This window comes from Tachypleus tridentatus, chromosome 4, assembly GCF_004210375.1.
Source record: "Tachypleus tridentatus isolate NWPU-2018 chromosome 4, ASM421037v1, whole genome shotgun sequence".
Taxonomy (NCBI): Eukaryota; Metazoa; Arthropoda; class Merostomata; order Xiphosura; family Limulidae; genus Tachypleus; species Tachypleus tridentatus.
Window position 1 is genome coordinate 103,420,509 of NC_134828.1, and position 11,065 is coordinate 103,431,573.

Below are 11,065 nucleotides of genomic sequence, written 5' to 3' on the forward strand. Positions count from 1 at the left end.
ACTGAAAAAAGTACGGTGCTTAGTAACTCCAATCTGGAGCCAAAGGATCATTAATGAAAAAACAACAAAAAACTTTGGCATAAATGTCAAGTAAAGTTATAAACGCCACCGCTATCTATTGGGAAAAGTTTATATATACATACTTTAAAATGTACCAGCTTTGTTTTCTTTCAAAACTAAGTCTGTTTCACGATCAACTATCCTTAGCTTGTTTCTTTTACAACGTCGTCGGTAATTACGCACAACTTCATATCCTCGATGTTTATAGAATGTCAATTCGAGCCCAGTATTTTTCTTTTGCGTATAATAACAAGCTTAACGTCTTATCTATATTATCAATATTTTCCAAGAACAAAAATCGTTTTTAAAAACTGACGTTTAAAATATTTCAAATTGTTATTATATTTTGTTTAGTTTCTGTTTTGTGCTGATATCTGGGGCTTATAAGACACGAAGTATTTCTTCCAGTTAAAAGATTGACTAAAAGTTTCAAGAAGGTGTCTAGTGCTCTTCTTTTTATTCGGTTGGGTGACAAACCAATCTCTGAGATTACATATAGTGCAAGACACACAAACGAGTGTATATACTGCTTTAAGACTTCATTTACACAGGGGTATACATAAACTACACCTGCTATGTTCTTAACGTAACTTCAAGCAAAAAGGTTTCCCTGGATGCATAGCTTAAGTAGAAACCCGAACATAAATCACAAACCACTCACTAAAATGAACCAATAACGTTAAAATATTTTGAAATTTCTTAATATATACCTATATGAAACTCAAACAGTCTTATATCTTCCGTTGTTAATACATGTTTATCGATTAGTTGGTTAACATTTTATGTGTTTGTCGTATTTACATTAAATCCATTGTTTGTTGATAACCATAAAGCTACACGATGGGCTATCCTTGGGTATCAAAACTTGGTTTGAAGCATTATAAGTCTTCAGACATTTCGCTGAGCCACTGGGCATATTAAATCCATTCAGACTGTATTTATTTGATAAGGAAATGTAATTCTCTAATTATAGATGTACCCGATATTCAGTTAGTGGGCAAACTTTAAGTTAAATAATCCAGTTATATTCGGTCCAAAGCTACACAGTGGACTATTTTTCCTGTACCCATCATAATGTACCCACTGATAATCAAGTATTTTAAGGCTTAAGACAACAATAAAACTATTCAAAGCAATAGTTGCTATCTTGTTTCTTGTGCCTACTTCTTCCTCTGATCTGTGTGTTATCTACATTTCGTTTAAAATTTTAATGTTTATGTTATGTCGTTTTTAAAACTGCACTTCATCCATCATTTACACTACTTTTCCCAACGACAATTAAACAAAAGAAATAAAAATAAAGTTGATATTATATCGAAATAGGACGAGTGCTTTACCCTGAAAATAATCATTTGATAATAGTTGCCAAATAGTTGGACACAAACAACACTTTTAATACAATTGGCACAAATAATAATTTTAATACAACTAATGATTTTAACGCAAGTCATATATTGACACTTATTTTAAGTATAATCATACGTAACTATACAAACAATATTAAACACAAAGAGATCCGGCATGGACAACTGGTTAAAGCACTTCACTCGTAATTTGCGGGTCACGAGTTCGAGTCTCCCGCTGCAACAGCATTAAGTCTTCAGATTTACAACGCTAAAATCAGGGGTTCGAAACCCCTCGGTGGATATAGCAGATAGCCCGATGTGGCTTTGCTATAAAAAATACACAAACAAACCCACATGAGTTTGAATACCATTACCAAAGTGTTTGCCCTTACATCGGTGGGGGCGGGCCCGGCATCGCCAAGCTTGTTAAGGCTTGGGACTCGTAATCTGACGGTCACGGGTTCGCATCCCCGTTGCGCCAAACATGCTCGCCCTTTCAGCCGTGGGGGCGTTATAATGTTACGGTCAATCTCACTATTCGTTGGTAAAAGAGTAGCCCAAGAGTTGGCGGTGGGTGGTGATGACTAGCTGCCTTCCCTCTAGTCTTACACTGCTAAATTAGGGACGGCTAGCACAGATTGCTCTCGAGTAGCTTTGTGCGAAATTCAATAACAAACAAACAAAATCATGGATGGCTAACGTAGATAACTCCTCGAATAATTTTTCGTGAATGTTAATAAACAATTAAACAGGAAACCCACCATTAAATAGTATTGTTAATACACTCACATATATATAAACCTTTTCTCTAGCTCGTGATATTTAAAAGCTGATAATAGTATAGCTCATATTATACAACAAAATCGTGTTAAGAACGGATTATTGTATTTACGTTAAAAAAGTTAAAACAAATCGATACATGAGACGCTGTCCAAGTAAATGAGTTTGTTTACAAGCGAGAAATGTTCCCCGCTAGTGAAGCGGTATGTCTACGGATTAACAACGCTACAATTAAGGGGTTCGATTCCCCTCGGTGGGCTGAGCAGATAGCCCGATGTGGCTTTGCTATAAGAAAACACACACAAGTGAGTAAAATTCATTTTCTTGAAGGACAGTTTCACATTTTGTCTGACAGAAACACTTGTTTTTTTTAGGCCTTACCTCTGATAAACCTCTCACCCACAGTGACAGAGCGGAATGTCTGAGAATTTGCAACGCTAGAAATCGGGTTTCAATACCCAGATAGCCCATTATGTATATTTGTGCTTACTTCCAAGCAAACAAAAAACCCATGATAATACAGCATTCTAAGGTTGAAGACAATAACAAAACCTATTCAAAACACCAGTAACTATCTTACTTCATGTGCCTAATTCGTATCTGATGATGTACTATCTGCATTTGGTACAACAACACATTTTCGCACGTGCTTTAAATTGAATTTCAATGATAAACATGAAACATTTTTCTTTATATGCTGTCGTCATTAGGGCTAACGTTTTTAAACTTTATAAAAACAATTAGAATTGGTGTACGTTTTGTTCACAAACCCTCACTTCTACACATTTATTGAAAAATAATAGAAAATCGTATACAAACAATTATATTACTTGTCGTTACATTTAGAACTTATATAAATAAATTTCTTCATTTCCTATCTCGTAGATTTGATAAGAAGTGAAATGGAAACGATGACTCCAAGTTATGGTAAGGGATTTATTACCCATTACGATCTAATACGTTTCATGTTACAGCCTATTCTAACAGACAACCTCTATTATATTTCAAAATTTGTAACACCTATTTAAGGATTTAGCTATGTAGAGTTGTGTTGTAACGTAAGTGAATATCTCGCACATTAAAAGCCGCATTAAACGAAAAAATGAATTTAACATATGTATATAACATTTACAATTTAAAAACTGTCTTGAATCGGTATATTCATGTGTTTAAATTTCATTGTTGCTCTTGTTAAACGACAAAACAGTACTTTGCTATATTGTTTTTTAAACCGTCCAAATATTTTTCAAGTTTCTTTGTACAACACAAATCACGTATCTCACAGGAGGTTAGACGATTTAAGAGTAAGGTTATTCTGATAGTTACACCTTCTGTTGATCTTGAACCATAGGATTCGTGTAAAAGATTTGAAAGAAAACACGTGTTTTCAGCACTCACGTGTAATTATTCTATATTGATTCGTTGCTTGATTAAAAACTGAAAAGCCCTTTTCATTTGTTCCAATCGATATTACTACACGTGCTCTTGCGCTCGATTTTTGTGTTATTGCAGTTCTCGGAATATTTTTCGCACCAAAGTGTATCGACATGGGGCTGAATTTTCAAAGCGTTCTACAGACGGAAAGAAAAACAAATTTAAATAAGTCATTAAAGCAGCTTTTACAGAAAACATTGCTATTAAGAGCATCTTAAGTAAATAAATAAAAACACAAGTTATACTAAAAGACATAACAGTCACTGAAGTTTCTATTGGTTCGGATGTTTTTGCATTAAAAGTTTCTGACGAAATTTTTAGATGCTAAAAAATTCACTGTGCAGACTTTGGATTTTTTATTTCTTTCGGAGAGTCATTTTTCCAGTCTATCGATAAGAGTCTACTTACTGTGAACCTCACACCCCAAATATTACAGTGAATTTGTTTTATAAAGCAAGAATTCTTTCCACATTTTTTTAAAATCACGTTTTTGTTATCTTTAGTTCACAGAATATCAAGTACGTAGGTTACACAGGCAGGCCTAGCTCTGAGGATGGGGATCTTTGATTGCTTTCTGACTCATGGTTACATTATACGAAAAATGTGACTTTGTACGCTTATCACGTGGCTGTATGATTCGAAAAGGAACAGCGCGAGAATTATTGCCAGAGAACTCATTTCTGCTTGATGAAACTGCATACGTTCTCTAGAAAACTTTTAACAAAGGAACTAAATTCTGTGACGAGAAGACAAATGAGAAACTACAAATTTAAAATGAACAATTGATTGTGTTGTCTTCACACTTTGTAAAACCGTTTATTGTAATTGTTTTTTTTTTTATTCCAAACAATAATGTTGTATTAATCTATGCGAGCAAGCGTCTGAATGGCGTTACTGAGGAAGTAGGTACGACAAACACGTGTTTGAAACTGACACGGTTTATCAGTTTTATAAGAAAACAAACATGCAACAATGTGTACAAGAAGAACGAGTCTGGACGGTTTAACTAGAGAAAAGATAAACAGAAAAAAAACACGATAAAAAGATAGATTGCACCCGGAAAGGGTTTATTTGTTCAGAAGTTTGCCCAAATTCTCAACAAAGCTTATCTGGCATAATTGTCCATAATTTTTGAACTGATAAAGTTCTGAAGAGACAGACAGTAAACAGTAACCGCTGTCAAATCTTGAGCAACAGTAGACTGATTAAACAGAGGAATTTAAACCGTTACTCTTATAACGTGCGCAACGCCTCAAAATGCGGATATTGTTGGTTTTTTTTTTTTTTTTGTAGCAACGGGTAGCGAACAATGGAACCGCGAATTCACATTCAGGCAAATTAACCATCAGATCACAACTTGCCTCAGAGAGGGGGAAAAAATGACCAAAAATTAAGCGATGTTCCATGTAGCTAGTTATTTTTGTCTTTTAGACATCAATGAATGATAATTGTTTCACTAAAGATGCTGTTAATATACAAAAGGACTAATAAGTAAAACATGGAGTATTTTGACCTGAACAAAAATAATAAAACAGAAGAACGTTTTAAGTTTTTAACTTCTGCTATGTTAGTTGTATTATGGATGAGCACGGCTGTACTGAGAAGACACCCAGTTTACTACATGTGAGTCTAGATTCACATAACAGATAAACGCATTACATTGTTATAGGTGTACTTTAAAAACTATCTCGTGTCGTAGCTAGATTGTTGCAGGTTCCATTGCAATTATGTTCGATCATACAACAGTATAGCACTGCAAAGAAGACTTAGCGAAGAGGAACCATCATGATTTCTGATTGTGTTACTTGGCACTGTAAGAAAGATTGAGTGAAGTAAAACTATTAGATATATGTATATATTCATTATCGCTGTGATACCTCATCTATATACTTACTAACATCAGTAAAAACAAACAAACAATATTATTATATATTTAACATGCAATTAATTCGCTAGACTTATTAAGTATTTATCTTTCAAAATGTTGCCTGAACAAATTAATGATTTATTTAACATACATTTTTGACTTTGCTGAAAGAATGTTTGTTTTTTTGTTGCTAAGAGCAAATCTGCACAACTGGATACCTTGTCTCTGTTTACTGCTGGTATCGAATTATTGACGTTGTAAGTTCTCAGACTTGCCGCTGTGTGAGGTAGATAGTGATGCACGATATTAAATGCCAATTATTACGCCTTATGTGCCACGAAAACATATATAAGAGCTAAGAGCAATACGTTATAGAGTTAAATATGAGCACAAACGTCGGTACTTGACCGGTGGAAATTGTCTACTGACATGACAGGCAGACGTCTTCCGACAGAGAACGCGTTGTTAAGGGAGAGGGTGACATCATAGTTTCAAGAACTGACACCAGATGGCGAGTTGCTAAAGAAGGAGGGGATGGAACAATATGACTATCCAAGATGAGCAAACAGATAGTTCGGAAGCAAACCATCAGAGGGTGATTTAGATCAATATATTTCAACATGTCGCAACATGACAGCAATTTTATAGTAATAATCAAAATTAAAAATAATTCATTTACTTTGGTGGCTCCATAATTACAGAACTAAGGAAAATAATACAACTTCACGTTTCACAAATACATAATTTATTCATGACCAGGGTTTTGCCAGTAAAAGCATCATTAGGTACAGACCGAAATGTTTTATAACAATTTATAAATGTTTAAACAAAGAACCGGAAGCGACCTTGAGATTCACCTTGAGACACGTGAGGAGGAACTTAAGTTGGTTTGATGGTTAGATAATTTTTTTCTGGATTTATTTTAAGACTTCTATTTATTTATAAACTTTCCATACTGTCTTGTTTTTACCTTTTTTTACAGATGTGTAAAATATCTCAGTTTTTGTCTGGATTAAACTGTTTAGTTTCCACAAGGTAGGATGCAATGTTCGAATTCATTTTCTTTAATTTCCAGCTTCTAGACTGTTCCTTAATTAAGGTTTCCATGAAACGTCCTGCTTGACCTATGTACACATTAGTTCAGTCTTAACACGTTAATTGGCAAACACCACTGTTGCTGTACTTTTATATTCTGCCTTTGGTGTTTTACAACTTTGCTATATTATTTTACAGTAGAAGGCCAGTCTGTAGATTTCAATGTGTTTTATATATTTTTTGTGAGATCTTTTTCCAAATGTAGCTTATCTTAAATCATTTTATTTTTCGTTGTCATGTGGTACAGTATGCGGATATATTTATTTAACGTTTTTTAAACAACAGTGTGTTAACTAATTATGTTGTTTATCTATTGTCAATAGCAGTATGTTGGATAGTTTTAAATTTAGTTTCATAAAGTTCAGATGACAAAGGTACAGTGATAAGTCTGTATAACAAACTGTTGAATACGGCAAGTTTGTGAGATATTGGAAGTCTAGAAAAAGGATTTTTTTTTCTTCAGCTTCCCAGTGGCACAGCAGTGTGTCTACGGACTTACAACTCTAGATATCGTGTTTTGATACCTATACTGGGCAGAGTAGAGGTAGCCCAAGTTGTGGCTTTGTGCTTAACTACAAACAAAAATAGCATTTTGCTACAATTTAGAGCTTTCATACTAGGTAAGATTAGTTTTTAGAGCAGATACGAATATTATCAAGTACTTGGTATTTAAAACTCAGTAACAATTGAATCTGTATATTCCATCACTTTACACAAACTTAAATGTACGTTCATGACATTCTCAACATTTGACGGTAGATTAGGTAGTTATTTTCGGTTTTAAAGTTACTACTTTATGTTTTTGATCTGAAACTCACTTACATGTGAGACATTAATATGTGGAACTTTCAGGAATAGTCCAACAGAAGTACAGCATTGGTATTAATGTGATTAAATTTCAGAGATGATACAACATAACTATGTGACACTAATACACTAAACTTTTAAGAATATTGCTACATTACTGTATAACACGAATACACTAAACTTTTAAGGATATTGCCACATTATTGTGTGACACTAATACACTAAACTTTTAAGGATATTGCTACATTATTGTGTGACACTAACACACTAAACATTTAAGGATATTGCCACATTATTGTGTGACACTAATACACTAAACTTTTAAGGATATTGCTACATTATTGTGTGACACTAACACACTAAACATTTAAGGATATTGCCACATTATTGTGTGACACTAATACACTAAACTTTTAAGGATATTGCAACATTATTGTGTGACACTAATACACTGAACTTAAAGATATTGCTACATTACTCTGCGACACTAATGCACTAAACCTAAAGATATTGCTACATTACTGTATGGCATGAATACACTAAACTTAAAGATATTGCTACATTACTCTGCGACACTAATATGATATATTGTTAGAGATAGTAGAATATTACTATATGATACCTATAGTATAAATTCCAGGAATGATACATTTTTAATATTAATAATATGAGCCCCCCGATCACAGCAAACTATCTATATAGATAACAGATGAATATAAAGTCAATATGATAATAAGTTTAGCTATGTTCTTACTTATAAAGGTGAGAACGAATTGTTTTGATAGTCTAATACTTTCGCTACTGACGACAAATCCAATATCGTTACACGCGGTTCGGCCATATTAGAAGATCTAGATTAGTCCCAAATCTGTATATAATATGATACAAAAATTGAGGAATAAGTCAATAATAGTGTGTAAAAAAATCCTTAATAAACTGTTGAAGTGGTTCGACCTAATTGTCTATGTGAATAGAATACATTTTTATTGGTGTTCTTACACCTTTTCAGCAATCTTAACTTAATACCTAAAGAATAATGAATCGACTGAGTGAGTTGCCTTTCAAGCGGAAATATAATTACTAACCGTAATTGTAATAACGTATTTTGTTTATTTCAAGTAAAACTCTCAGTAGATACAGAAAAATACATCCACTAAATCAGTTAAGAATGTACAATTCAAAAAAGTCATATAATTAAGAAACATTCTTGCAATAACAGTTATCTAAGCCTAGCTATTTTCATTAATAGTTTTTATTTACAGCTTTTATGGGAAATCAAAATTTGTGTTTCAAAGTATCAAAGGACAGAGAATCTTACCGTTACATATATCAAGAAAACAGACTTTAACCAAGAAACGTTCCTAGCTTGTAGTATTGTACATATTTCCAGTAAATACAAGGTTTAGGACCTGAATAAAAATAACCTACTACTTGTAAACACTAGAATTTCTTGTTTAAACGATTAAAATTCATAATCTCTCTCGTTCTTACAGTACTTGCCGGTTCATAGCTGTTTGTTAATGACTATATAACTAAAGTGAAAAACGCTTTGAAAAAACAGCTGTCCCAGAACTACGTATCATACAAAATGTTTGCCATTATACATTTGTTTGCCATATTACTTGTAAAACGAAAATAAAAATGTTCTAACAATTTGAACAAAAATTGTCTGTTTCAGAAACACGATTTTAGTTGTTGTTAATCACCAAGCTACGCAATGGACTATTTGTGCTCTACCCTTCGTGGATATCGAAACCCCAATTTTAGTTAAGCCTTCAGGGATGTTGCTAGGGACCATGAAGGAATCAGCATCATAAATACATACATATATAATTGAATCTGAGTATTAGAACTAACGAGAGTTTTTCGTTAAGGTCTATTAACTGATTATTTTGTGTTGCTATCTGACATAGAAATAGATTAAAACACATGTTTGAAACGTTTCTTTAAGAAGAGAGGCATTGCACTGAAGTTTTTTCGCATTTTAATGTATTAGTGTACATTAAGTTCAGTTAATTCTTTTATAACTGATCATTTTTGGTGTTTTTTTTTTTCAGTTGAAATCCTTAAGAGTGCCCAGTGTCAGCTGAGAGAACTGAAAACATGCACACTTCTGTTATACTCGCAAGTTGAAAATGGTCGTTGTGCGAGTATCATAATCAGAATATTTTTAATAAACACTTTTTGAGTATTTCTTTTTAATCTCGGGAAATGTCGTCTTAGTTTCATATATTTTCGTGTTTGCTTAAACCCGCAGGTTTGGGGGCTGTATTTAAATTGTACATTAAAAGTCAGGTGTACTTGAACCTATTTATATTTATTCATTGTCCATAGCAATGCTGAAAGCATTGTGAAATTTAAAATAATGTTGTTTGAAGAGTTTTATAACGACATTCTAATATGATCCTAAAACGACGTTTCATAGATATAGATGTGTGTCTGCATAATGACCTAATTTGTGCTTTGCCCACCAAGGGTATGGAAACCCGGTTTCTGGCATTCTTAAGTCTGCAAACATACCGCTGTGCAACTGGAGAGCATATGAAGGCGTGAGTTTCAACATTTCTAAAATGTTTTATTTCAATACAAATGAATGTATTGTTTGAAGAAAGAGATTTCCACAAGTGGTTTGATTTGTTGTGAATTTCGCTCAAAGCTAGCTGTCCCCAGTTTAGCAGTGTGAGACGAGAGGGAGGGCAGTTAGTCATAACTACCCATTGCCAACTCTTGGAATATTCTTTTACCAACGAACAGTGGGATTGACCGTCACTTCATAACGCGTCTACAGCTGAAAGGCCGAGCATGCTAGGAAGGAAGGGAATTCAAACCCGCGACCCTAAGATTGAACAAGAAGTTACGGAATGTTGTTGAAACATTACCATAATATTGTAGCGATACTAGTTGTTCATTGTGTTTTTTTTCAGTTTCATGTTCTGGAACAAATAACAAATAAAAGGGATGAGTAATAAAGACAATATTTTCAGAAAATGGAAATTCTGATACTGATTTAGGTCACCATAAACCTCGGAGACAGCAGTGTTTGTGTTTGAAATTAAAGCAGCAAAGTAGTTTCTTTAGGAATGTTAGGGAAGAAAAATACTGCCAAGGTTGGTGACAAGAATACCTCATAATTGTTGATAAAAAATAAAACTTCTTGACTAGATAGATGTACCAGTGTTGATGTCTGATGCGTCTTTGTTCTCAACAAACCATTTCGAAAAAAAACAAAAAAACTTTTGCGGAGCGGATAATTTCGTTATTAACTTGAAACGCACCATCATTAGAAAGATAGAAATATTGCAGTAACTAGACCAGTTTCACTCCAAACAAATGTGACCTACGCCGTAATGGAACCGTTTGCTTCTCTTGCAGTTCGTGTTTTCAAAGAAACAGAAAAAGGAATCGTTAGTTTCGCTGTGAAGGTCACTTAAAGCTTTCTTTGATAGTAATTGATAGAGCTCGACATTAATATGTTAGGTATATTGTGGTTCTTATATGGCTTCACACTGCAGCTAATTGTGTTATTGTTTCTATTTGGCTTCGTACTACAACTGTGTCATGGTATATGCCTGTCCACACACCACAGTTAAATGTGATGCTGGCCTGGACAAACATAACGATATTTCTGCTACTCCTGGCACGTGAGGCGTAACTATTCATAGGTTTTTCTGACGTC

General features: G+C 33.7%; 1 long non-coding RNA gene across 1 annotated transcript in view; it reads left to right on the top strand.

Moving 5' to 3' along the window:
- Window positions 1-10,231, top strand: part of LOC143248392 (uncharacterized) — a 75,257-nt gene extending 65,026 nt beyond the window's left edge. Inside the window, exons 3-4 of the long non-coding RNA XR_013026962.1 lie at window positions 3,072-3,113; window positions 9,447-10,231. This is a non-coding gene — a long non-coding RNA (uncharacterized LOC143248392). The remainder of the gene's footprint in view (window positions 1-3,071; window positions 3,114-9,446) is intronic.
- Window positions 10,232-11,065: the final 834 nt, after the last annotated feature.